The sequence below is a fragment of the Caretta caretta genome, chromosome 10, assembly GCF_965140235.1.
Source record: "Caretta caretta isolate rCarCar2 chromosome 10, rCarCar1.hap1, whole genome shotgun sequence".
In the NCBI taxonomy this organism is placed as follows: domain Eukaryota; kingdom Metazoa; phylum Chordata; order Testudines; family Cheloniidae; genus Caretta; species Caretta caretta.
The window spans coordinates 24,295,196-24,321,407 of NC_134215.1; the positions used below are offsets into that span (position 1 = coordinate 24,295,196).

General features: G+C 40.0%; 1 protein-coding gene across 1 annotated transcript in view; it reads left to right on the plus strand.

Moving 5' to 3' along the window:
- The window catches only part of GRIN2A (glutamate ionotropic receptor NMDA type subunit 2A), a 301,852-nt gene that overhangs the window by 43,266 nt on the left and 232,374 nt on the right, over positions 1–26,212 (plus strand). The window lies entirely within an intron of this gene.

Consider the following 26,212-nt stretch of genomic DNA (forward strand, 5'->3'; position numbering starts at 1 on the left):
TCCCTCCCCACAAAAGCAAGTACAGTACTGTGTTAAACATAAAGTACTAAAAAAGGGAAAGGTTTAAAAAAAAATTGACAAGATAAGGAAACTGTTTCTGTGCTTTTTTCATTAAAATGAAGATGGTTAAAAGCGGCATTTTTCTTCTGTATAGTAAAGTTTCAAAGCTGTCTTACGTCAATGTTTCAAACGTTTACAACCATAATATTTTGTTCGGTGTTACAAATATTTCAGAGTTACAAACAACTTCCATTCCCTAGGTGTTTGTAACTCTTGAGGTTCTACTGTACCTCTGTCACCACTGGTCCTTCCAGAATTACTTCTCCCTTAGAAAAATGCAGACTGCATCTATTAAGGACATTTGATGGATTTAATCTATTTTTATAACTTCTCTGGTGGTAGAAGCTCTTCCTGTTACAGTCATAGCAGTCAATAGGAACACAGTGGGAAGCTGTGAAAGCTGGACAGCTGCTTCTAGCACAATTGGTCTGATTTGCTGGGCTCATGTTGATGCACACACCCTGAAACAGTTGTAGCTGTCAGGGTGAAGAACCCCAGTGTAGATATTCAGTGCCCCTATTCTGTATTAGCACTTCCTCATGATCCTATAGCTGGAGGAGAGATTTCCTGGGTGAGAGAGTATGGGTGGCCAACCATACCATGCACAGCAAAGTTCTCATTGTTGACCACCATACATGTGTGGGACTGCAGTAGAAAGGGAGTAATGATTATGACGGAGACTGTGATCACTTGTTTTCACTTCAAACTTTAACAAACATGATGTGCCCACCACATATCAGTTACACAGTAACATCTGGGGTCGTCATGAGATACTGAACATTTTGATCCTCAGCCACTTTTCATATCCATCCCATATTTGTTACCACCCATAGCCTGCAGTTCAGTGTTCTACAGTATTAAAAATCAGATGGCTCTCAGTCAAGTGGGCAGACATGAGCATCAGAACTGCTTCATGTTGGCAGTCTCAGTGGAGGACAAGGACCGAATGGACCACGGAGACTGAATTACCCACATCTGTAACGTGGATCCTTCCAAGTCAATGCTGAAGCACATTAGATTTCAGCTCTCCTGGCTGTTACTCTGCATGATCATTAGTGTTGGTTTTCTTTGTTTAAATTGGCTATGCTTAGTGCTTGTGAAAGGTGCCAAACTGGCAGCCCTGGAGGCTGAAGTCGTATAAGTGCTGCCCTGGGCCTCATTCCTTTGAACTAGAGGGCAACCCCACAACGGATGAGGAGAGGGTAGTAATTTAATCAAACTCTTGTTACTCATAAGCTCTTCTCAATGAATATTCTTCTCTCCTGACTGTGTGGATGAATGCAGTCCCTGCAGCACGTTTCTCTGCACTGTGAACACACTGCACAAGTGTCTCTCATTTACAGAACCCACTGTAGTGGAATCTCGTTAATGAATGCTGCCTAAAGGTACAACAAACAGGGGTTGCCACCTAGAAGGAGTTAATTATCTGGTTATGCATTTGCAGTGCACTAGTTTCTGGGATGCGTGCCAGCTTGGGTCATGGGTCTAAAACAAAATAAGGTCAGCTGTGCACATCCAAGGATGTAATTTATCAGAACCATGATCTGAGCAGAGCTGTCTCCGTAGGCCCAGCAAATCCTGAGACACACATGCCACTTCATTAAAATTTTAATAAACCTTTTATATCACACCAAGTGGGGAGCCATGCTACACCATTCCTCAAGCCTCCAATCACCCTGTATGCCACAAATACATTCATCCTTCCCCCTCCAGTCTATCCATCCTTTCATCTAGCACCTCAGAGGCTCCTTGCCTCCAGGCTTCTCTTCCCAATTGCAGCAGTAGCACCTTTCCTCCGCTCCCCTCTTCCTACCAGATGGAGCAGCTTGCTGCTGTTGCGGGAGGAGTGAGCGCTACTATAAAAGAGGTTCTAACCTCACTCTAGTCTGAAAATCAATCCTGTTGGAACAATTCAACCTAAGGCCATACTTTTGTTTTCAGACACTGCTCACGTGAAATCCAATATCATGGGCATACTTCCACAGAAACTACTGTCTGTCACATTAGAGCATCTATTAAAATATATAAATAGTCTTTAATTTGGGGTTCAAATTACCTGCGGAGCATGTTTGATAATTATTTATGTATCTCAAGGGATCCCCCTCTGCATTAATGTGGAACTTAAAATGATGACAAAGTCTGTCAAAAGGTAAATGTTTACCTTGAAGAGAAACTCCTGTGATTAACTAGTGTAAATCTAATAAGGAGCAGCAAGATTTGCCTATTGGAAACATACTTAATATTTCAAGGAAAGGCAAAGTAAATTCTCAGTAAGATTTTGGATTTGCTTACATTTGCAATCTATTGCAAAAGCCAAAGAATAGATCCTTGCAGTAGTGAACTTTTTGCAACTACTCAGTCAGTAGCTTATGTTTACTAGATACAGTGACTTCCATCTCCAAAGGTCCTAATATGCTTTAAACCCTATATACTGACTATGAACCACTTCATCCGTTATTGAGATGCAGCCTTCTCACTGCTTTGCAGCAGCTCTTTAAAGGACCCAAAGCAACACTCTACTTTCCTGACAGTGGGGTAGTCTGGAGCAGTGGTAGCTCTTCCAAAGCTAAGACTGCACCTTGCTTTAAATTACAAACCTAACTTTGCCCCCCTCTAAAATCGCTCTGTAAAAGCTTTTAGCTTCACATTTATGCCAAGAGACACTTCACCAAATTTGAAGTATTCAGTCAAGCAGTTTTAGATACAGGACACAGAAGATGTTTAAATCAGAGCTTATATTGTTCTAATTTTTTTTTTTTTGCTACATTCTAGCATGGGGTGGGAAAATTTTTTGGCCCAAGGGCCACATCTAGGTATGGAAATTGTATGGTGGGCCATGAATGCTTACAAAATTGGGGCTTGGGGTGTGGGAGGGGATGAAGGCTCCGACTCGGGGTGCGGGCTCTGGGGTGAGGCCAGAAATGAGGAGTTCAGGGTGTGGGAGGAGGCTCCGAGCTGGGGCAAGGGGTTGGGGTGCGGGGGTGGGTGGGTGAGGGCTCCGTCTGGGGATGCGTGCTCTGGGATGGGGCTGGGGATGAGGGGTTGGGGGCATAGGAGAGTGCTTTGGGCTGAAACCAAGGGGTTTGGAGGGCGAGAGGGGGATCAGGGCTGGGGCAGGGGGTTGGGGCATGGGAGGGGGTCAGAGGTGCAGGCTCTGGCCAGGTGGCTCTGTGCACTGCCCTGTCTGCAGGTGCCGCCCCTGCAACTCCCATTGGGTGTGGTTCCCAGCCAATAAGAGCTGCGGGGATGGCGCTTGGGGTGGGGTCAGTGTGGAGAACCCCCTGGCTGACCCTACACATAAGAGCCGGGGGGGACGGGACGGACATGCCAGGGCTTCCGGGAGCCCCAGCACACACGGAGCAGGGCAAGCTCCCGACCCCACTCCCCGGCTGGAACTTGAGGGCTGGATTAAAACGTCTGAAGGGCCAGATGTGTCCCCCGGGTTGTAGTTTTGCCCACCCCTGTTCTAGCAACTATGTGCCGTATCTGAGAAACTTTAAAGGAGTTTGCTTTTAAAGACTTTTGAGATGTGGTGCACAGGATATAACGAGGCATTATTCGGTGCTAAATTAGGACTTTCAGAATGGAACTACAAAGTCCAGCAAACACTTCATGCTCGCCTAGGACTCTGGTTCTAAAGAAATCTGCGAGGCTGCTAAGATGACTGCAGACCGTTTTTCCAACTCCAGTGGTTTTCCTTCTGAAATTGATGTCATTTTCAAGATAGAGAGAACCATTGGATGTAGGGAAGAGGCTGCCTCTAGAAAATCTACATGTTCTTGTGGGATCTAAGTTCAGAGGCACCTTCAGGCCTTAAACGTTCTACATGGTACATACAGAGTTGCTGTTTCTACAGCCCTAGGTCCCCACTCGTCACGCCCTGGCTTTGCTACTCTGTGGGCACTCTGGCCTATGAAGACTTAAAGGTTTGAGTTTAACAGCAAGAACAGGAGCCAGGAGGGCCTTATGTGGTATTCATGAAACCATCCCAGCTTCTCCTGGTTCCCTTCAGTCACCGCATTCCTAAAGCCTTTCCCACGTCTTCTCAAAGATCAGAGTCCCCCAATATTCCCTTAAATATTAGTGTTGGTAACTTCACTGCAGGTTAAAGGGATACGATTACCTGGAAGGCTATAGTCAGGTTTCACCCCGAATCCCCCTGCCAAGCTGCATGTGGCTTTGTAACCATATTCCTTTTTAAAAACTGTCTCCCTGGTGCTGTTGGAAAGACTCTCACAGACAGGGAAATATTGATATGGGGACACAGGGCAACTTAAACAGTGTCAAATGTATTAAGTAAACAGAATGAGGAGTATATTTTCTCTCATCTTTCAGAAGCAGTAATCTTACAGGTCACCCGTAACAACATTAGGTAACTCTTTTTTGTACAATGTGATAGCAACTTTAAGCAGTTGTTTTTAATTTTCTAAACTTGTCTCTTTTGAACCTGTCTAGTCACAGAGAAGTAAGCACACTGTTCGAAGTGCATTAAAGATATGTACATCTGTGGAAGTGTGATAAATGTGTTCGGTACTAAAGAATTGAGAACTGATGGTCGTAAATAGATGTAATATAAGACATTTTGGTAGCTTGCATTGCTCCTTGATAAAACTGCTGAGTCTCAACTTTAGTCTGATAATTGAATTGTGTGTACAGTACACACAATTGGTTGTGTCTACCCTTTGAATAGTGACCTGTTGATTATACAGGTGAATGTGGTTCTGGACTAATCGGTTAAGAATAAGCAAGTGTCCTGATGTGAGAAATTCTGTTCAAGTAAAAAGCTGACCTGAAAAGAATCCACTGTTAAAACTAGTAAGGTTACACGCCCTGGACTTGCTAAAAATCGGTTATCCTATTAGATTCATTATATTAGCAAACCTAGGTTGTTAGATTTTAAAATCTGAAATCTAACTGGCACCTTTGCAAATTCATAAAGTGACCCCCTTTCATGCTTATAGGGTGTTTCTTTAGCAAAGTTTTTTGTTTGGAAATGTATTTTTGTATTGCAGTTAAATATAACTACCCTAACTGGTATTTATCTAGGATGCTTAGTCTAACAACTGCACGCTTGAGAGAAATGTCATGAAAAATGCCCACAGGTTGTTCGGGGTTTTATATCTTGTCTGAAAGATGATCCCCAAACACTGCCATGCTGGGGCATTGATACCGTCATGATTGATACCCACCGAAATTGCTAACATCACTTCCTACAGTCCCTGGTACCTTTCTTGGTGGAATTATCAAGGTACTGAGCAAGATTGATGTCAATTAACCTGAAAAATCTGGCCAGCGATGGTATGCTGTGGGCAAGTGCATTCATCTGGGTTGATGCTTTTTAGTTTTAGTAAATAGTATTCTGGAAATTAGCTAAATCTGAAAACTTATTGGAATTGAAAAATAACTGCCCCTTTTGCATGAGAAAACAAATTCACTGTCCATTAGTTTTCCATTACTTTTCATAAGGGAGTAACAAGGAAAAAAATGTGAGCCTGAAAATTAAATCTCAGCTGGTCCAAGAAAGGTTGCTCTAATTTGAATGAGATTACTGACATATGTTTAGGCAAACACAGAAATTTCATTGTAGTGAAGTATCTTATGTTTCCATTAGCTTGAGTCATAGTTTTTAAATGGTGTTTAATAAAAAATCATTAATTGGCACAAGCTACTGTATCTGAGCTTTATAAATCTTAACCTTTCAGTTTAAGACTGTTACCTTTAAAGCCTGAGTGCTAACATTTACAGAAGGAGTAAAGCAGGAGCAAAGAGAATCCCCTGTGCATGATATCAGTAAATAGACAGAGACTTATATGGGACTTGATAAATGCTGTAGATTAAATGTACTGAAATTCAATTTAATGTTTCCACTGAAACTGGACAATGCTGACTTTCACTGAAGTTTCTTTTCACTCTTCTGCAGTGTTCTCTGCCGTACTGAATCCGCATAATTTCTCACTAGTGTGCATTTTACCTCATACACTAGCATGAAGCAGCCTACTGTGGAGACTGGTCATAGAGATTCAGGCCACAGTTGTTGGAAGTTCTTTGGCTCCTGCTACTTCTTCCTATCTCCTCTCCTCATCCCAAGTCACATTTATTTATTTATTTACATTCACACACCTCTGCAATAAGACCAGTCACCCAAAGATCTGGGCACCCTTGATGATATTTAAAAAAATAAACTAAAATATACACACCTGTCACGTACCCCAAGATACACTGGAAATGACATAGATATAGCAAAATGTAACTTAAGTGCCCCACCAGAGTCCCGTATCACTGCCACCCAGTCCCTATACAGCTCCTTATGCCAATGGAAGGAAAGATGAGCCTTGCAGTATGCCTTTGATGGTTAGCAGTGAACATCGAAGCCATTACTAATTATTTTCCAGTTTTTAAAAAATGGATTTTTACAATGAGTTTAAACTCCTCAAAGCAGAAATTTTCAGGGAGGGATAGTGGCATATTCACAACATTCACCTGGAAGCATTTAATTCGACAGGCAGTTAGAGATGTTGTCATAAACATAAAGGGGTACTTTTGAACCAGAAGCACAGAGGGTTTAAACAAAACCTCCCCCCCCCCCCAAGATTTGAAAGTATCTTCTTTCCCCATTGGTCCTGTTGGTCAGGTGCCAGCCAGGCTATTTGAGCTTCTTAACCCCTTACAGGTAAGGAGGAATTCTAGGCTACCCTTAGCTGTATGTTTATGACAGATGTAGATAGAACATAGCTCTAAGTATTGCCCACCATTATCTTTATGGTGGCCTTTTCTTGGGGGTATGTTTTCATATGTTCTGTACTGAGTTTCCTAAAAGTGGATCTGAACTCGAGCCACAGAATTCAGATCTGGAACTGAACTCATTGAATTTTGGGGTGTTCAGTTGCAGGGCTTTAGTCTGAGCCTTTCTGATGGGATATACTGGTACCGTGCATTTGTGACAGAAAAGTGACAAGGAAGGGAAGCAATGAAAGGCAAATCGACTGGGCTTATTTTCAGCAACTGCTATGAAAAGTTTTGCTTTAGAAGGTAAGGAGAAGCTTAGGGGAAGGAGGCTGCTGCAGAGAGAAGGACTTGCATCTCTGAACCAAAAAAGCCTGTGAGTGTCTGGCTACGAGGAGGTCAATACATTTCTTGCCTTCAGTTAACAGTGGGGGTGAGTCACTCTCTAATCTTTTCTTTTAGACAGGGCTTCTGCTTCGGAGTTTTGAGGGTAAAGAGACCTGGACTGTGCTGGAAATCTGCATGGATCCGCCCTCCCCCATACAAGCAACCCCCACTTCCATATATACATTAACCTTAAAGAATAGCACTGGTTGGCGATTCAACTGCCAGTGAGATGTCTGCTGCATCTCTGTGTAAGACTATATCTGTATCTGTACGTCTTCAGCAAACTGAAAAAGGAGGCATCACTCAGAACATTATTTACATCAAAATCTGTACAAACATAACAAAGGTATTTGCCTGGAATGTGGGTAGAAGATAATGGGCCAAATTTATTCCTCGTGTAACTGCAGTGAGCTCCCTTGCATTACCAGAGACAAATTTGGCCCAATATTTCATTTTGAGATTAAAATACTAGCCATAGTGCTGATTAAACACGGGTATGAAAAATGATTGATTTCTGTGTTGTCATCCCCCTCCCCCTGGTGTATTACCATTTTCACCGCTGGAAATCTTTCAAATCAGACAGATACGCAATAAGCTGTTACTTGCCCCTTACTGCTTGATAGATGAGGAATTTGGCTACCATTTTCAGATTTATTTGCTCTGTACTGGAAATCTTACACTGAAAGCCTATTTATAGCTTCCCAAAGCAGGCTGACTTTTTTTTAGTTATAACTTATATACATTAAAGCTATGATTTGGTTAAGCACTTAAGCACACGCCTGCTCAGAATATCTTTGTTACACCCACCAGTTTAATATACCTGTTGAAATACTTACTGAGCTGTGGGTGGCCAACCCGAGTTAAATAACTACATCTAGGAGACAGGGGATGAGACTCTTTCTACTTTCTAGCTCTCTGCCTAACTGGAAAGGCAGGCAAAAAGATGAGACCAAGGAGGAAGGTTGTGCCTGGCTCCTGTGGATAGTGAGGCAGTTAGGCAGCCCTACTTCTCAGAAGAGCTTCCTAGTGGAGAAACTCGGTTATTGCGGTTAGAAAAGGAAAGATAAGCCTGGACCAACCCAGAGGTTGGGGTATGAATTTTCATCTTCAGCATATTATTCTTTGTGTTTTTTTTATAATGCAGTGGCAACAAGGGGAAAAACAAAACGGCTTTCTGTAATCAAGAAAATCCCAGTCTGAGTTACAGCCCTGGCCTTATTAGAAGCCTCTCACTGCCTTCTAATTTTCCTGTAGCTTTTTTCTTTATAGAGTTTCTGGTAATCTCATTGAGCCTTTGGTTCCCAGCCTGGCCTTGCTACTCTTCCCTGCACATGGGTATGTGGTTTAGGAGGTAGTTTCTGGAAATAAGTAGTGACTCTGTACTCTGTTTAAAGGACATGACCCATTTTCCTGGAAAAGATCCATTTATATATTTTACACTTGCTAAGGGTGATACAATATTCTATATTCCAGCTTCACTTCAGTATGTGCTGTTTCCTTTCAAAGCTGAGCTCAAGGTTGAGGTATTAAATCATGTTTTCCAATTCAAGTACCATGGTAAAATATATCCCGCCCTGGTTTCTTAGCACAGTCTGAATTTATGCAGATAATAAATGCATTTATGTTCTGCATAGGATACCAATGGCATTTGTATCATTTGTGGCATAACTGCATTAGGACAAAGTGCAATAACTTGATTAATTTCAAAAATTATTAGTGTTCCATGATTCCCATTGCAAAACCAAATACTTTATTAAAATGTAAGGATTACAGTGGCTGACATTATTCATGTGCAAGTGGTTGACATTCTGCAGTTATTTCTATTTTAAGTATAGTGAAATACTGTGGGAAAACTAAGTCAGTTTTTATTGATAGCCCCTGTAGCTTAAGTTTCTTTTCAGTGTGATTGACATCCCAACATATCTCTCTCTCTCAAAAAAAAAATCTAATGACCATTACTCAGTTTTTTTTTAAAGGTTGTTGTGAAAAACGTTTGAGTCCACTAAGATCAGCTATGAAACCAATGGATTTCCTGGCTGCCTCAGTTTGTGACTACTTGTAAAATGGGAACTTCTGAGATTGAATTACTGAGTCCTGATTCAGACAGAACACAGCACAGACAAAAGGAGGCTGTTACCCTTTCAACTTGCAAATATCTATGGATGATTTTATTTAAGTGCGAGTTTATTTGGAAAAAAGTTGAAAATGCCGTTTGTTTGTTTGTATGCTGATGGGGACAGTAGACATAAGGCATGAGCAAAAACTCCAGTTTTTTGGACTTCCTCCCATTTCTGTGCAGCACTGTCTGCAAACTATCTGCCCCCTCCTCCTTGAGGAGGGTGGGAATAAGACTTTTTCATCACTTGTTCCTGACCAGCGAAGACGTCACATTAGTTTTTGACAAGAAAATGTTTGTCCCACTTTTCAGACAGTGGTCTCACTTTCTCAAGTGAAATACTGGTGAAGCTTTGAATGGTTAAAAGCACTTTGCATTTTGCTTCTGTTTTAAGCTAATGTGCCAGGATTTTTTGTTGTGGTTGTTTTTAGCATGTCTGACTCTAACTTGGTCTTCTGATTCATTTTTCTCCTTGCTCTACTAGAAGTTCTAAATTTAAGATGGATTAATTTAGAGGTTAAATGAGTGTTAGTAAATGTGTGGATTCAATTTTGGTCTGAAAACAAACAGGTTAAAGAATATTCAGATAAGGTAGATGTATTCAAGTCAGCAGGTCCTGATGAAATTCATCCTAAGGTGCTAAAGAAACTATCTGAAACACTCTTGGAACCATTAGTGATCATCTTTGAAAACTTCATGGAGGACTGGTGAGGATCCAGAGGACTGGAGAAGGACAAACATAGTACCTCTCTCTCAAGGGGAAACAAAGAGGACCTTGGGGAATCACAGACCTGTTGGCCTAACTTTGGTACCTGGAAAGGTACTGGAACAAATTATTAAACAACCAATTTGTGAGCACCTAGGAGTTAATAGGATGATACGGAATAGCTAACGTGGATTTGTCAAGAACAAATCATCATGCCAAACCAACCTATTTTCCTTCTTTGATAGGGTTACTGACCTAGTGGATTAAGGGAAGGTATCATATGAATGAATTTGGCCCATTATGTTTTAAGTTTTGATTTTATTAAGGCTTTTGACACAGTCTCACAGATATTCTTCTTATTAAATCTGGGAAATGTGGTCTGGAAGAAATTGTAAAGTGGGTGCACAACTGGTTGAAAGACCATACTCAGAGTAGTTAGCAATGGTTCACTGTCAAACTGGGAGGACATATCTAATAGTGTCCTGCGGGATCTGTACTGGGTCTGATATTGTTCAATATTTCTGATAAAGACTTGGATAATAGAGTGGGGATTATACTCATAACACTTGCAGATGGCACCAAGCTGGGAGGGGTTGCAGGCACTTTCAAGCACAGGATTAGAATTCAAAATGACCTTGACAAATTGGAGTATTGGTCTGAAATCAACAAGATGAAATTCAGTAAAGACAAGTGCAAATTACTACACTTGGGAAGAAAAAATAAAATGCACAAATACAAAATGGAGAATTACTGGCTAGGCAGTAGTATTGTATTATGAGCCAACAATGTTGCAAAATGCCTAACATTCTTGGGTGTATTAACAGGAGAGTTGTATGTAAGACATGGGGGAGGAGGGAATAATTGTTCTGTTCTACTTGGCATTGGTGAGGCCTGAACTGGTGTACTCTGTCCAGTTTTGAGCACCACCTTTTAGGAAAGATATGGACAAATTGGAGAGAGTCTAGAAGAGAATAATAACAATGATTTTTTTAAAAAGAAAAGGTTAGAAAACCAGACCTATGAGGAAAGGTTAAATATACTGGGCATATTTAATCTTGAGAAAAGAAGCCAGAGCGGGGGACCTGATAACAGTCTTTAAATATGTTAAGAACCATGATAAAGAGGGTGGTGATCTATTGGTCTTCATTTCCACTGAAAGTGGGACAAGAAGTAATTGAGCTTAATTTGCAGCAAGGGAGATTTAGGTTAGATATTAGGAAAAACTTCCTAGCCATAAGGATAGTTAAGTACTAGAATAGGTAAACAAGGGAAGTTGTGGAATCCCCATCATTGGAGGTTTTTAAGAATAGGTTAGAGAAGTACCTGTCAGGGGTGGTCTAGGTGTACTTGGTCTGGCCTCAGTGTGTGTGTGGGGCGGGAGGGAAGGGGAAGGGGATGGATTAAAAGACCTCTCAAGGTCCCTTCCAGCCCAACATTTCTGTGTTTCTATATTCGTTCTGTAGCCTATTGGTAGGTAATTGTAGGTAAGGCATAGGTATAAGTTAAGGTATAAATAAACCTACAAGGCCTGTAAGACAATCGCTTAGCTAAACAAGGCATAAAGGCCTAAAAGCTTTAGCATAAATGGCTAAGCAAGAGTAATCCTAGATCAGAAGATAGAATGCTGTAATGGCTAAACTTGCTGACACAAGATGGTAGTTTACACCAGCTTGGGATATTTTAAGTTAGGAACATCAGTAAATGTCTCACCACAAGAGTGTCATGGTAACTAATTGATGCATATGCTAATAAGCTTGAGGTAAAAGGACTAGTAATTTATGAGAGAAGGGCACCCCAATATTAGTAAGGTGAGGAAAGACAGAAGGAAAAGGGAAGAAATCCCTACTGAATATGCATTAGGCATAGTGGCATTAGTGTAATACATTGTAAAAGTTGTATGCTGGCCTATGTGCCTTAGGAGATGCCGGCAGGATGATGACTGATACTTCAGGTTCTTTTGCAAGGTATGGTGTAAGTATATGGATGCCCAGGCACACATTCTGTATTATCTTCATCTACCTTGCTGGGTTTGGCATGTTTGTGACTTTACTAGTTAAACTATTGCAAATTCAGAAGCTTTTCCTAGCTACAAGTGTTGCAACCGTGCACATCAGAGTTCCCAACTGAACAGTAATTCTAATAATACTAAGCCTGATCTTGGAGCAAGAACCCACCACACCTTAGAGTGTTAATTGGGAATTTAAGTGATCAGTACTATTAATACACAATCAATAGATCAGGCAACAATTCTGTGATAGAAAAACATTGATGCCAAGGGATTCTTTTTGAAAAAGATCAAGGATAAAATCTGGTTCTAATTTGGGGCATATACCTTTCCCATAAATGGTAGTGCAGCACCGAGACTATAACTGCCAGCTTGCAGTAGTCCATTTTAATACAAAAATCCAGCTGGATCTAGATGGCACGTTGCATGCGAGAATTTGTGATAGGTTGCACTTATGTATTTAAGTGAAAGTTCCATTACAAGCCAAGTACATGTGGCCTCAAACTTCTAGTAAGTCAACAATGAAGCGTTCAGTTGCACAAAGTTTGGTGTCTCTTAATCTTATCTAGGGTTCTCCCTCAAGATTAGAGCTGCTACACTTATCTTCATGACCCTTCAAATTATGGTCAAAAATTCTGTATACCCAACTCAGTTTTTGAACAGGGATTTGGTCTTGTAGATATTGGAAGCTCCCTGAACCAATGACAGAATGAGAAGGAAGTGTTATTAACTATACTGTTCAGGAATAATCCTCCCAACGATACTTTGTAGAAAATATAGACAAATTGAATGAAGCTAGCATTCTTTCCAAGTGTCAGTGTTTGTTAAAAACAAGGGTGGGTAGTGTTGGTTCTTCCATATGTAGTGCAGGAACCATTGCTATCCAGTGTGAGGCATGAAGTTTCATTCCCATTATGTGGATCCAAATTATCTTCTAAAACAAAACAACCCTGATTTAATGTTCCCCATACACATTCCTGCTGAACCACCGAACAACTGTTTTTCTCCATGTAACATGTCATTCTGGTAGTCTCATCCATAGGTTATTACTAGTTAGGGTAAGGACTAGATATGATTCCTTCAGGGTCCTTTGGTTCTCTATAGTAGTTTAGCATCACAATGAACTCCTGCCATCACTAGGGGCCCAGCATGCTTCCCTGGCCCTGCCTGAGTCTGAATTTATTTTAAAATAGCTTTATTGCAGCAAACTCATGTTTGAGTAGTAGAAAAAATACGTATGGCTAAATACCATCTTTCACATATGCTTAAAGACTCCAGAGCTGGGCAATACAATACTAGGTATGGCACCAGAAGCTCACTGTTCTTGAAAGACTTCTGTGTCATGGGCTGGGCAGCTCAACTGGTTGGTTCTCTGCTCCAAAGTGAAAGGCCTAGGTTTATGGACAAGTCTTATAAGGTCATTTATCTTGGTTGCTGGAGGAGATGAGAGAATCACCCAATAAAAATCAGCATAAGGAAGCAAATTAAAATCACAAGGCAAAATACTCAATTTCAACGACTGAAATGATTAGTCATTTTGATGTATGTATATTGAAAACGCTAATATGTTAATTAGTGGCAAAGATCACAAGAGTCTACTATTGGGCTATGAAAGTGGCCTGAATCTCCTGATAAATATTTAAATTTCATTTGTGCTTAGTGGAACAGATGCGTAAATAACTCTTTAAAAAAATACTAGAAAAGTCCTAGTAGTAATTAAAATTGTAACTTTCAGCATCTTTTAACTTCTGAGAAGCTCAAAACTGGAATTTGTTTACTATTTTTATCCTAGGAATACATTGGGTTGGGAGTGTTAAGTTACTGGCATTGATATCTCTTGTTAGGTATATGTAGGGAGAGAAAGATACAGGGTCCTTGTATTCCTGTGGAGTGGGTGAGAGGAGACAAGTTTGTGTAAAGTTTTTAAACCTGAATCAAGATGTTCACAGGTGCAACCTTCCATTGGTTGCACCTGTAATTCTCTCACGATGGAGTGTGAGCTTGGCTTATCTTGTTGAGAGTGGGGGAATGAGGATATGTGAAATTGATGGAGTTGTAGATGATAAAGAATAAAGTATTAAATACTGATAAGTTTGCCTTGAGCCTTGGATAGGCTCTTTATACATAGCATATAATTAAAATAAATCTATATTGTATCCAGTGTTCCCTCTAATTTTTCCATCCATGTGCGGAATAAATTTTGTTACATGCACTGAGGTATGTGTGGATGTGCGCCACCAGTAGAAACAAAAAACCTAGATATAATATATAATTTAAAAAAGTTACCATAGGGATAATTACTCCAGCCAGGACAGGTTAGGCATTTTAGAACTCACTACTCAAAGAATTAAATTTAAGTGTAAGAGAGAAATAAAATTATGAAATGCATATACCAGTCCAGAAACTAAAATAACACACTTTGAAAAAATAAAATTACAGAGAATATATGTCCATTGCAGGAAGTATCAAGAAGTAACAACAATAATACAAGTATGTATTAGGAGGTGAGTGTGAAAGACTGTGTGTGTGTGTGTGTGTGTGTGTGTGTGTGTGTGTGTGAGAGAGAGAGAGAGAGAGAGAGAGAGAGAGAGAGAGCGCGCGACCGCTGGCTGCTGGGGAAGTGTCTGAGAGACTGTGCGCTGTCTCTTTAAGACACTCACTCACTGTCTGGTGGCTTGTTCAGACCTCAGCAGCTCTCTCCTCCTCTGAATCCTGAACCCTGTCCCCTCTGCAGGGGGAAGGGGACAACCTGACATAAGCACCCTTCCTGCCCCGCTCTACAGAGCCAGCAGGAGGGTCCCAGGAGCAGCCACAGGAGCAACATGGCTGCAAAGCAGCAGGGGGAGGGGCACCTGAACACACGTGGCTGGATGTGTGCGGTTCTGCTAATCAAGTGCGCGACACTTGAATCGCTCCTGGGCGGCCACCCGACCACACAGCTTACAGGTAATACAGACCTTATCAGGAGAAAAAAGTGAAGCATTTCTTCTGGAAAGAAGTATAAAGACGGTGCTGGCTGTGTACACATATTGGAAACAAATTTAATTCCAATTTTGGGTCTATCAATCTTCAGACTAAGTCTTTAAATAACAAGTATTAAGCAACGGTGCAGTAAAGCAAAATGTGTATGTGCAGGATTACAAACACAGCCATCATACCAACCCATTTACTTCATTTCTAAATATCTACAACAGAGATGTTAAGGGAATTACAACAAAAGCAAGCCGAACATGCATTTCCTCAATTCTGCTCAAAATGTAGTTGTTACAGCACTGAATTGAGCACTCTTTGCTGCCCTTTGCCCATTAGCTCTTCTGAACAGCTGATTTGAAGACGTTTTATTTCCATTTTGTTTGACATAAAACTTTAATAGTAATGCTGCTGCCAATAGTGATGACGCTTACAGCAGTAGTGGGCCTGTCCTGGATCAATTTTGCAAGTGCCAAACTCCCTAGGGTATGTATTCTACTGTTTGTATAATTACTAAAATTGTAGCTGCCATTCAATTTGTCAAACCATGCTGAGTGTAACTGATGTCTTGGAAATGAAGCTAGAATGTCTAGAATAAGAAATGATTTTGCAGGGTGCAGCAAGACCTTGCTTGTGAGTGTTAAAAACCATGCAATGGCTTTCAGATGCAAGACTGATTTTCTTTTCTGTGTAGGGGTGAACAAGTGATTTTTGGTACTGGAATAAAAAGTCATGAATCTAGAGAAAATGAGAGGTTTGTTACAATTGCACAAGACTAGGTTATAGGAGTTCCTTAGTTCTAATACTGGCTTTAGCATGTATTTATATATGGCCATTAGCAAATCACTGTGTTTGTCTCAATTTCCCCATCTGTAAAACAGGATATCATCTACTTCCTAAAAGGATTAAAAATTGCGTTAATGGATCAGCTTGGTTCAAGATTTGTAATGAAAATGAAAAATGTTCAGTGTTCGGGTATGTAGCAGAACTGTGTAAATTACTTTCTTTGCTTTTTCCATATTTTAAGACTAAACCCGATTCTTAAGAACTTCTGTCTGCAACAATGAATCTTGACATAGGTATAAAATATCCTTTCAAAATAAATATGTTTTCATGTTTCAGTGGTGCCATGTTTTGCATAATTATAAGCAGCAAACTGTTTCACACATTGTTTAAGCCAGTTTGTCCTCCTTCACATGAAGGTACCAAAAGATAGGATTTAATACTTTCAGGAGTTTACTTGGTTGACATCTATTGTGTTCAGAGTAGCAGACCTTTTAGTTAGCCTGCAGTTTTCCTAATGAGTTTGTCTCGAAAGGCAGCCTTTAGGATAGCCAGGTTTTAGCGTTAGACAGTCTAGATTAGAACTAGGGTTTTAAAATCAGTGTGCAAATGAATTGGGAGCCAGTGGAAGGATGAGTCATCATTTTAGCTTAACAGGTGGGCTTCTCTGTTATGTAGCTAGTCGTCTAGATTAGACTGTTGCAACTCTCCTTACCTGGTAAAGGAAGTGCAGTTGTCTAACCCAGAAGTGAGAGAAGCCTGGATCACAGGAAAAATAGTCATCTGATAGGGAAGTGTGCAGTCTCCTGGAGGAAGAAGGTATTCCTCGCTTACCTGTAGTGATCTGTGGTCAGGAGTAGTGAAGAGTCTTGTATGATACTGAAACTATGCTCCGACTTGGTGAGTTGTATGGTGACAATCAATGACTGTTACTGTATTGGCAAGCTCCTTGAAGTGAAGTGGCTTCCTTGGTTTAAACTTGACTCAGCTGCTGTTCATTGTTCTGTTTGATTTTTCCAGGAAATAGGACATCTTAGTGACAGTGGAGGTATATCAGTTGATAAGAACATGTCAGCATTCAAATGACATCCATGGCTCCCAGGGTCTTCGTGAGAAGGAGTGGTGAGAGTACTAACCTTGAACACTCCATCTAAGGGTTTTCAGGGGAATAAGAGCAGGTGCACATTATATCCATATACCGCTTTGACCACATCTGCTAGATCAAATGTGTGAGTCCGCACTTTTTCACAGGTGTCAAAAGCTGCAGAGATCCAGCAGTAACGGAAACAATTATGGAGGTTTAAGGCCATAAACAGATCATCCACTGAGTGCCAGATGGGTTCTGTGTGTCATATCCTCATGTGAAACTTGTTTGTGAAGAGACTAGGATACTGGCAGAGGTAAAGTGTTGCTGGAGTGTGCGTTTCCTCATATGTAATATTTTACACACACACACATATATAATATATAATATAATATAAGGAGGTTGAGGACATGGCCTCGAGAGTTTACTGTGTTCAAAATTGGAACTCCTGGCTACATCCCTGCCTGTTACAGGGGAAACATACAGGTCAACCTGAGGCAGAATCATGCAAAAGCAGTGAGTTTCCAGCTCAGTGGAGCAAGTTTCACCTCTTCGCCCCCGCCCCCCCCCCAAGGGGAAATGTAGAACATTTCCCCATAATTCAGGTGTGTAAATTGTATGAGTCTTCCCTCTTTGCTGCAGCTTATTTACAGAATCAACCTTTCAAAGGTTACATTTATTCTGTGGTTAGATGTGCATACATTACAAACTGTGTGTTTGTTCTGATTCATTTGGGTTTGTCTTGAACTTCACATATGAAATTTAGATTACAGTGCCCACATTTGCAGTTTGTTTCACACATTGCGGTAGCTTGATTTTTAGAGTGTAAATGATTTTCTACACCCATGAATATTGCTAGCTTTTGATTTCTAAGCCTTATGTTTAGGTTTTTGTGTTGATTAATCAAATGATTTCAGGTAGTTGCATACTGTACCACCAAATCATACTAATATTTAATTTTTTATAAAAAAGCCTCCTGCGAGGTATAGAAAATGTAGGTTTTGATCTAAGTTGAAACGACAGCATCATCCTACACTTTATTCATTAGGTATTCTGAAGCAATTGCCTCTGACATCTAAACTACAGAACAAATGTATTTATCATATTATTGACAGACCTGCAGCTCTGTATAAATGAGCAAATCCTGCAGATTAGCTGCTAGCCTAATTTGCCCTAATCCTAAATCTCCTTTGGCCTGAGATTCAGTAACCATACGTTCATAGCATTTGCCTTTCTCCTATGTTGCTTTCATTAGAGACAGTTTCATTATTTCAATGCTGCTGCACCATTAGCCACAGATCACTCAAGAGAGACGTGTGCATTTATTCTAAGGATTTGTTGGATCAGTGAAATACTTCCTGTGTTTTGCCAGTTTTGTTTCAAGAGTAGGATCTTGCTATGACTCCACCTGCAGCTAATTCAGCATTGATGCTGGGCAGTTTTCAATAGAGGAGAGGTGATATAAAAAGGTTTATTTAGTTTGAGGTCTAATCAGTTTATGCTTGTTGGTACTTGTGGAAAAAGTGATACATTCATCAGAGGAAGCAAATGCCTTCCTTAGATTTGAATGTAAGGAAAGACCATGTATTTTTTGTCACTTCAAAATACAGTTTATATTCACTTTTGATGCAATAGGGATAACAAACTGCTGTAGGGGTTCTTGTTTTTCTTGTTTTGGCATTTGAGTTAGTTATTGAGTATTTTCAAGGGTGAAGTGATATCTGTGAAAGACAGCAAAACAAAACTGAAAGGCTCTGATTGCTGCATATCTATTGCCATAAAAGAAAATCATGCAACGGAATACAACATTAGCTAAGAAATTAATCCCCTGTGTCAGGCAATGTAAGGTAAGGTGATGCATCTGCAGTCTCTCGCTGTTCTGCCTTGAACCAGGAGTTTTTCCTTTCCTTGTCTTTCTCAAGTGGAAGGTTTTCTTTGAACACAGTTTTAGATGCAGCAAGAACATTAATACAGTAAAAAGAAAAGGAGGACTTGTGGCACCTTAGAGACTAACCAATTTATTTGAGCATGAGCTTTCGTGAGCTACATCTGATGAAGTGAGCTGTAGCTCACGAAAGCTCATGCTCAAATAAATTGGTTAGTCTCTAAGGTGCCACAAGTCCTCCTTTTCTTTTTGCGAATACAGACTAACACGGCTGTTCCTCTGAAACCTGTCATTAATACAGTAGACTGCACCCAGACTTTGAGACATGTATGCTTTTTTACACAGACTTATTTTCAATTTTTAGCCATTATGCCATGTGAAAGTTTATTGAGGTTGAACACTTAATGCAGAATTGTTAGGCCTGACATCCTACCAGACAAGCTACAAACTGTTACAGGGCTATTACAATCTACAGGAGCGTGGCTTGAGAGCTCAATGCAGTTACGTAAATCTGTGGTACTCTACAGAAATGATTAGGCTTTTAAAAACAGTGCTAAACGTCTGAAAACAACATACCCATACAGTCTCTTGGAGGATCACAGAACCACCAGTAATCAAACAAATAACATCAAAGTCTTTATTCCAGTTTGTAGCAGTGACACAGAAATTAAGTAAAAAACATTAGTGTAAAGGTATCTGCAAGAGATCAAGATGTATTAATAATGTATCTGAGTACATCTTAACCAGTGGTATTACAAGTACTAATAAAATGTTATGTGATAAAATTCATATTCTTCCAAATTGAACGTTGTGACAGAACATACCCCCATTTCCAGACCCTACACACTATTTTAATAATCTTTGTACAAAGTATTTATTGTAAGATAACATTTGAAAACTCATAATTTGCCCTCATAAAATATGTATGGCAACATTGTATGTAAAGTTAGAAGATTCCACCGTCTGGTGTTCTTAACACATATTCCAAACTGGTAATTGGCAAAGAGGCAGGTCTCAAACAGAAGAATGAGTGCTCTGCTTAATTTGCATGTAAGCAGTAAGCGGGAAGGGAAACAAAGGAAGCTCAAACAGGTGAGAAAAAAGCATCAGGGAACATCCTGCCCGATAATTTTTTTTTATTTTTTGTCTCCTGGTACCCAGCTGGAAATGTTTTTCAAATGGGGGACTGAAACTAGAAAAAGGAGGAACAAACACCCCAAGACACCCTGTGATGAGCGTCCCCCCCGGGTGCAACCTGGAACTGCGGTACCACTGAGCCTTCTGACTCACCATCCTGGGTTCCCTCTCACAGTGTGCTGCTGTGACAAGCTGCAGACCACTCCTGATCCTACACTCCTTGCAGGCAGGGACACACCCAGCTGCGGTTACATGCCGGCTCTAGCCAGCCATTGCATGAACCAACAATAGAGAGGCTACTGCCAGAATACCCCCAGCTCCCCAGGCTAGGACCCCAGAGCTGTACCATCCTGCCCTAGTCAAAAACCCGACCAGCATGAATTTATTACCAGTTCACCCCTCCCTTGATGTGGAGAGGAATATGCACAACACCTGTGTTAACTGAGCTGAGATTTTCCCAAACACTTCACTCAAAAAAACCACTGGTTAAGATAAAACATAAAACAAGTTTATTAATTACAAAAGGTATATGAACCTGAAAACTGGTTTATAATAGAAAGTGTTAGTCTGACTTTAAGTATAGGCATCATTGCCAGCTCTGCTTATAATCTGTCCTGAACTTTTAACTAAACCTATGTTAAACCATGTCTCCATATACGATGTAATAAAGGAGACAATTCAGGCAGATAAATTATCAAAAGTTAAGAACTGGACTTCACTAGTGCTACTGCTGTCTCTTTTGTGGATTTAATATTTTCTTTGTCAGATACTATTTCTTAAAATAAATCAGACTTGCTTCAAATGCACTTAATGCAAAGTGTGTGAAAAAGGAAAAGCATTTCAAGTTGGTCAACAGTAACCTTATGCAAGTCTGTTAGCTGCAGGTATACTATATTTAAAGAAACTAAGGAGTTAACTGCAAAAGTTAACAGAAGGAGCCCACTTCAAAGAAAATGTATTTTTGGATTAAAGTTAGGAAAGGGGAAAAAAGTCTATTTTCAGCAATAGGAAGCTTTTCTCTTAAAATGCAGTACTGTATATCAAAAAGGCAGGTCACTAAATACGTACAGTCACTAATGACAGCATACAAAATGTTTTAAAACAGGTATAGGTGAACCAGTTTGGGATGAATATAGATCTGCAGAAACAAAGCTCCAAAGTGACTTTTAATATTGTAAAAAGTTTGTATAACTTCTCCTTTATCTTTAATTACTGAGCATCTTCCAGTAGTCCCCCAGAAATACAACAGGCAAAATGAGACCCTCAATTTCTGTGTACAGCATGCTCCTCACACTGTGGAACTCCCCATTTTGGGGTGGTAGAGTCCCTGGCACCACCTGTCCACCAGTAGAGCAGAGTAGAGGCACAAGCCTTCTCTCATGTAGATGGACCTAATCTTTGAGAAATCCCTGTATTCCCTGGGCTAAAGAGGATGGTTCTGCGTGGGTAGCAAACCTTACTTCACCTGTTCCCCCAGTCGTGGGTGGGGGTTGGAGGCACGGATTCTTAACTCCAAGCTGTTTTCCTCTCCCTTGGTTGCCTCTTGAGGATTTCCCACAAACAAGAGTGTGCTAGGTCAAAACCAATATAGTACAATCATATAAAGTGTGGTGGCAATAATATAGGGATGGTAATATATATTTATTATATTTATATATATTTTCAGTAATGGAGTACACCTATAGGAAGCCAGCAATAAAGAAAATTGGATCAAAGTCATCAAAATGTGGGAAGAATCTTTAGTGCTCCATACAGTTCATGGAATAAATGGAGCTGGAAAGTTACTTCTGTATTGCCCCTTGCACGCTGAAAAGATAACCAATATAAAATAAATGATTTATTCTCCATGTAACATATTGCCCTTGAACTCTAGCATAGAGAAGAGGAATTTTAATTATATCAGGTATGATACAGCACCTACTTTTGTCACCAACAGAAAAGTATTGGCCAGTATGAGAGAAGTTGGCCTCCAGTATTTATAAAGTCTGCTTTATAGTCTTCACAGTCTCTAAACTCTGGAATTCACTCTGCCACATTGGCTATAATTCTCCCCATGTTCTTCATCTTCTAATCTTTAACTGGTGCTTTCACAACCTGCCAAAGACACATATCTTTCTGCACTGTTAGGTAACAGTGAGCTCCAAAAATATATAAAATAGGTGAGGTGAGAGTCACTCTCACTTTTCTTTGGGCATATGTCTGATTACCAGGATAGGGTATGGTGCATTTCATTACCCAAAACACGTTACCTAGCAATTTTGCTTAATCTATAGACCTTCTACTGGAAATAAAACACAACCTTTAAAGCTGTTTTCATGTGGAGTAATCTTATCATAGATTTATGTAATTGTTCCACAAATGTTGTTCATTATGTTTAGTAACGTTCTTTGAACAGGCAGTCTGAAAGGGATATGATTGGTCATATGGAAAATATTTATTTTTCTGAACATACTTTCCTTAGGCTCTTTTCTGACCACCTTGTATTCTTTCCTTTCTTCTCACTAATCCGAAGAGTTTTGTCTGTCTTCCAAAGAGCCATATATTTATTTTTCTCTGGTTGGAAATATTTTCCTTTTCAGAGCATATTTATCAATATTTAAGTTCTTGTATGGTGCCCATTGCTATTGTTGCTCAACTTATTTCCATACAGTGGAAAATGAAAATATCCATACAAGTATCTTATGATGGATAAAATTCCAGTAGAAAGTAGTCAATAGCTAACAAAAAACTCTAGCATCACCAGTTGCTGCTGGAGAGGCCGCAGACATGCTGCCTGCCACACGCACATCTGAACCTTCTACAGATCCAAACATTCTGGTCACACACAACAAGTTTACAAAAAAGTGTCAGTGTATCTGTAGATAAAACCCAGATTATGATGTTCTAAGGGATACTCCCCCAAACTTCATAACTAAGGGGGGATCCTGGTTCAAAATACTAACAGCTGCAAGAAAGTGCTTCCTCATACTATGGCACCTGAAAGAGCCTTTCAGTTGAGATGTGGCTAAAGAAAATACAAAATATTAGAGATGGAATAAATCCCAACTCATATTTGACTTGGAGATTTCAAGCCAATACTCTGTTCACAACATATAGGAAATAAGGGTATATAGCAATAGCCCAGGCTAAAAACACACTGCACTGTGCTCTGATAGACATAATTGTTAGTCTCTGTTCGAGACTCTTTCCCAGCGAATTGATAACTCTCCTAATGAGCTCACATATCAATTGCATGAGGGCTGACAGTATATAACTGTGGAACTCCACATGAAAGCCATTGGGGTAGAAAAGCACTTACCCAACATTATCCTTTGGAATCTGAGAGACAGGAACATACCCACTCGAAGCTGCCCCTGTCTGCTTCTGCCAGGTACTACAGACTCATCAGCATATCATAATCTGTGTTGGTAAAAGCAGCTGATGTAAGAATATCAGCATGTACACCTGATCTTGATCCACTGCTAGATCATCAACCAACACCAGCAGTGCACTCTGCCATATCCAGGTTGGATTCCTGGTTGACAAAGATCAAGAAAGTCAGAGGCATCAAAGCACTGAGTTCTCTTCCAGAATCTTAACTATGTATAAAGTTAGATTCCAGTCAACAGTTGGAAGAATTGTTGACATGGAAGGCTGACTTTTTGAACAGAGGCCAAACACAAGCTTTCTTCAAAAACAATCGGCACCCTGATCTCTTTTAAGGAGGCACTGATATCAGCAAAAGTACCAGTGGTTCCAGGCTGGCCTTCACCAGCCAGAAAGGACAAGGTTCCAAAGTATGAGTTGTGGTATGAGGCTCTTCTACTGGATCTGGAAACCAAGTACAGAAGTCCTAGCATTTGATCCCTCCAGTTATTGCCCCACCTCCATAGCTGCAGACAATCTGGTGCATATATTCTATTTTGTATCTTCAGGTAAGTTGGAATTTCATCACCATGGAGTAGACTTGCATCAGCAACTGGGTGGAGACTGTTCAGATTAAAGAAAAGGAGTACTTGTGGCAACTTAGAGACTAACCAATTTATTTGAGCATAAGCATCCGATGAAGTGAGCTGTAGCTCAAGAAAGCTTATGCTCAAATAAATTGGTTAGTCTCTAAGGTGCCACAAGTACTCCTTTTCTTTTTGCGAATACAGACTAACACGGCTGTTACTCTGAAACCTGTTCAGATTAAGCACACCATTCCTTGGAACAAATTCCATAACTGAGACTTTGCGGTCACTATGGTGGAGGTAGGACATTTTTTCTGTTTCCTGCTTAGGCATGGCATAAGACTTCAAAAGGCATTTATCCAAAACACAGTTTTCTCACAAGACTTATGCACTACCACTGTATACAGAAGTTGCTTAATTTCTGACAAATCACCAATCAAATGACAGGAACGTATCTCTTGAATATAAGGTGATGCAGAACTTCAAGTTGGCATCTGAAGATACTTAATTTAATAATTTTTAAATCAAATAGTAAGAATATCTAAGGTTTCAGAACATCCTTCTTAGCCTGCCTTTTGTCTGGGCAGTGGGGGGTTGCGTACTCTGCACGTCTTCAGGAGCTAAACTCTTGTCACTAGTCACCACTTGTGATTCTGTGTGCCATTCTACAGAATTCTACAATGCTTTCAATTTATAGAAGATTAAAACATTCTGATGATACTTCTCAGAGAACAGGGTATATAGCAATAAAACTTGCTCTCCAATGTGGTTTATTGTTGTTCCTTGAGTAGCATATGTCAATGTTCTGCTTGTCTGGGTTAGCTTCTTAGCTACCAGTAGTGTTGGCATACAGATTGTGACAGGTAGATCTGCAGCCATATTTTTTTTAGCTTCGATCTAAGTTACAGGTTCCCCATGACTTACCGTTTCTCACCTACTGATGGGATACAGCAATACTATCGCCATGTGAGAACAAACTGCTGCTCATTTGCAGCTAAATTACCCCAAGCATGTAATTGCAGCCATTATTAGTGAAGCCACCTGTATCTTCACGTCCTCCCCAACAACAGCCGTTATCAGACAAATCAGGGAGAAATCCCACAGAGCCAAATCAAAAGGCAGGAATAGTAAAATAACCTTAAAAATCCCTTAAAATGGCTAAACTAAGTTTTGGACCGAAGACTACTAATTCTAATATCTGCATATTAATTTGGTGGAGTTACATTGATTTACAGTCATTCAAAGTGGTCTGTTTTTCCTCACTCTGTAGAATAGTTCTACTGCTTGTTTAGCAACAGTGCTATTTAGATATCATTTCAATCTTTTAGAGAGGTGGTGATTTGAGTAAATGGACTTTCCCACAGAGTTTTAAAATCTTCCATTACAACTATGTCTTACCAGCATGCTCACTCATTTGACTAGTAAATGAACTTGCTAAGAATATCCAACAATGTTCTAGATGTTGCAGAAAATATCTTAAAACATTTAATTTAATGTTAATTTAATTTAATTTAAAATAATCTCCAAACAGGCGTCTATCTTTTTCAGTCTAAGATGACCCTTGTTGTTGTTTGTGGAAAGCTAAAAGGAAAATTCAAACCTTTATCCTCTTGGCTGGATGGTTCTGTTGGGCCCAGTTTTATAATATTGACAAAGACAAAACACCCAGTTAGACCATTTGTAATCTTGCTTGATATCTGTCTGCTCAAAATGACTATTTAACAGCCCATCTTTAACAACCATCTCCAGATAAGGGATTTCTCCCGTCACCCATTATTGAAGTGAATCATAAAATAAATGTTAAACGATGACCTGTCTTGATCATACTAAGCTCCTAATTCAGACTCAGATGTAGTAATCCACAGTAATCCCAATTTGTAAATAGCTGAATTGATATGTTGGAAAACACTTATTAGGTAGTTTGAAAATAAATAAATAAAAAAAATAAATCGTCATTTAACACCCCTACACCAAGATCTACCTGAAGTTCATTGATTTGAATTATTCAAGTTTTTATAAAGCACGGATAGAGCTTGGAATAATATGGTACGTTTCTCATGTAAGGTGGGGAAAGATATTTATTACAACAGTGCTTAAGGGCCAACTCGGTATGGGCCCCACCGTGCTAGACATTGTACAAACACAGAGTAGCAGACAGTCCCTGCCATGAAGAGCTAACAATCTAAATTGACAAGATAGACAAGGTGAGGGTGTAACGCACAAGCTGAGTGAACAATGTAATGGTAGCTAATGTTATGTTAGTTCCATGATATTTGGGTGGATTTAGTCAGGGGATAAGAAGATAAATGGAAAGAAAAGTGCAAAGAGAGGGGCTGTTGAAGGAAAAGGGGAGAAGTTGGTAAGAAAGGCAGGTGTGGATTGAAGCTGAGGTGAAGAGACTGTGGGTTTGGGGGGAGAAGGCTG